Source organism: Helianthus annuus, chromosome 15 (genome assembly GCF_002127325.2).
Source record: "Helianthus annuus cultivar XRQ/B chromosome 15, HanXRQr2.0-SUNRISE, whole genome shotgun sequence".
NCBI lineage: Eukaryota > Viridiplantae > Streptophyta > Magnoliopsida > Asterales > Asteraceae > Helianthus > Helianthus annuus.
Genome location: NC_035447.2, coordinates 42,455,662 through 42,458,796, shown reverse-complemented (window position 1 = coordinate 42,458,796; position 3,135 = coordinate 42,455,662).

Here is a 3,135-nt window from a genome sequence, read left to right as displayed (position 1 = left end):
TCGTGGAAAAACCTTTGTCGATTGAGGATCGACAGGTGAAAAAGCTTCGAAGGAAGCACGTGCCTATTGTTAAGGTCAAATGGGATGCCCGTAGAGGTCCCGAATACACGTGGGAAGTGGAATCCACGATGCAAGAGAAATATCCTCATTTGTTTCAGTAAATCTCGAGGTCGAGATTTCTTTTAAGGGGGTGAGGATGTAACACCTCGAAAAATTTCGTCCAATAATGTCTTGACACGTGTCATAAGGTTCCGGAATGTGAAAACAAACTTTAGAGGGACTAAAAGTGACAAACAGTGAAAACTATGGAACGTAAGGGTCCAAAGTGTCAACAATGGATAAATAGACTCTATAATAACCCTACATAATGTTTATCACCTTAAACGGATGGTTCATGGATCATACGACGCGAAAATTGCACAAAAGTGAGGAATTACAAACTATAGGGGCCAAAAGTGTCAACATGTTGAATTTATACCTCTGAGTGAACTTTTGGCAGACCCGAAGCTTTTTAATGCTAAAATATACTCATTAGAATGTGTGGTAAAAATTTCGTGAAGTTTCGTTAACGTATGAGAAAGTTATGGCCAAAACCGTACTTGAAGGACTAAAAGCGTCAACGTCGAATTTCATGGCTTTTCGGTTGAGCGCAAAGTTATCCGAGGACATTACCATGTTGGTAAATGTCCCAAGGTTCTTAAAAACCAAGTTTGGGGGTTTACGAGTCAAAATAACTAGCCGAAACCACGTATACGAAGACCAAGGACCAAAACTTCAATATTAAAGAGATTTGAGGATCAGATGGGGCTAGGTGTCACACCTAGGACCCTAGGCGTGACGCGAGGCCTGCCCAGGTCCAGAATTCACGAAAATTGCATTTGGGTCCGAATTTGAAGTGCATAACAGCTGCCATCACCTCCTTTTGCTCCAATTAAATCCCATGCATGCCTAGTGCAACAGTGTGCTACCTCCAACCTCTGAATTCATCTTTAAATCAGATCAAAAGCTCCTTTCTTGGGCATTTGCATTGTGATCAAGAAGCTCTCAACTCTCAAGAGCACTCTCAAGACTTTCTGGAGCAAATCTGAACGACAAGGCCACCTCCAAGCGTTAGCTAAGCTTCATTAGGACCTTGGTAATCCGTTATATCAACCTCTAATTCGTTCTAGCATAGATTAATTGCTAAAAGTCAAACTGTTGTTCTTATACTTTGACTTTTCGATTAAACGAGTTTTACTCAGTCATTTCTCAAATTGAAACCACAAATATGTTGGTATTTATGTGGGAAACAAACCCTCAAAAGGGTATTCTCTGTTTCCCACTTTATGCATGCTAATTGTCGAGTCAAACTTGTTTCTAAAAAGTCAACAGAAGTTGTTTTTGCAAAAATAAGCTTAAATGGTAATGTAGATGACATGCAATCCGTTTGATCATCAAAAATAACTTATAATGGATATAAGAATGTGTTTTATCATCATCAACTCGACAATCTTTAGTATAAATACGAATCGGAACCGAAAGTCTTGTAAAACGACTTTTTCGTAGACTATCAATTCGGATTCGTACATGCATGTTTGAGATCTGTATTAGAGAGTATTTTTGACCATTTTTATGTTGGTTAAACTTTCTGGAATTTTTATTGCTTGAGTCTATGTTTAGCCGATTCATTTGCATGTTTCCGATTTATGCTTAAAGTTGACTATTTTGCCCTTTTTGATATAAAACGTGATTTTTGGAAAAGTAAAAGAGTAGAAATCTTTATTTCTAATATATAAACTTGCACCGAAAATTTGAGATCAGTTCGTGGTCCAGATTTTGAGTTATGGCCGATATCGTAAAACTATATCTTAAAGTTACATAAACGGCGCATTTCGCGTATAACCTATTTCAGGCCACGTTTTGATACAAAACTTTTTACCCACTGATGTTATATAATATTTTGGGATTTTTGATGATTTTTATTTAATTTTTGGCTGATCGTATCTTAGATCGCTTAGTCGATTCGGTTAATGCCGGTTTTGACCGTTTAAGCCATAAAATGAGTTTTATACATCCTTTTGACCCGAAACCTTTTTCCACTGATTTTATATGTTAAATAAATTATTTTGAGCATTCTGGAAATATAAAAATCTCAGCTTTCTTTTGAAAACCCGGAAACGGCCCTAGATCGCATTTTTAGCATTTCTAACGCATAGTAAGCGTTATACTCATTTTAAACATATAAAACTCATACCTACTGATGTAATTAGTATATTTTCATATAATAACAGTAAGTATAAATGTTTGAACACAGATTTCCAGTTTTGGCAGTTTTAGCCCTTGTGAAATTACTAAAATACCCCTACGGTGCATAGTTTGATTTTAAATGATAAGTTTGGTATATGGGTCATACCCTACTGTTATAATATGTTAAATGAAGTATATTTACTGTATAAACCAGACCCGAAACTCAGATTTCTAAATTGACTCTTTTATAATCTTTTAGATGACCAAAATGCCCTTCTAAGGCATAAATTGAGTTTGAAATTATTCGGGGCATAATAGAACATAAATTACTGATATTATATCATATTTAAAGCATATTATCTCAGGGAACTTGCATTTGACACTTTTGGCTACCCATAACGCCCTTTTAGCATTCGGTTCGGTTTACGTAACTAGTTTGCGTAAATTGACCGAAACGGGTCAAACGTTATCATTTTTGTCTCAAAATCCAGAATGTATTTAGTATACCCATATTACACAAGTATTCAAACTTGTCGGGTCTAAATCACATTCTATCCGGTCTTTCGCTTAATCGTGCGCTTGTACCGTATCATCCTTAAAACTAACCGGTCAAAGCTTAAGCTTAAATAAAAGACCTGTTAGGAATCTAATAGGTTATTATAAACCTTTGTTCCAGATTAGGAGGCCCAGTAAAAGCTACCTACACTTACCATTTGTGATTCATACTTGCTCAGGTAAATACATTTTGACTTATTTTCCCTATACGGGCTTGGGGTACGGTATTTAAAATACCGCTTGATCGAGCGCACAAATCCTGCACCCTATGGGTGTACAGTCTTGAATAGTTTGTGCGACTCGTTTAAACAGTCTTGTTCTTACTTTAGGCTTTGGGGGGTTATTGACCGTGTC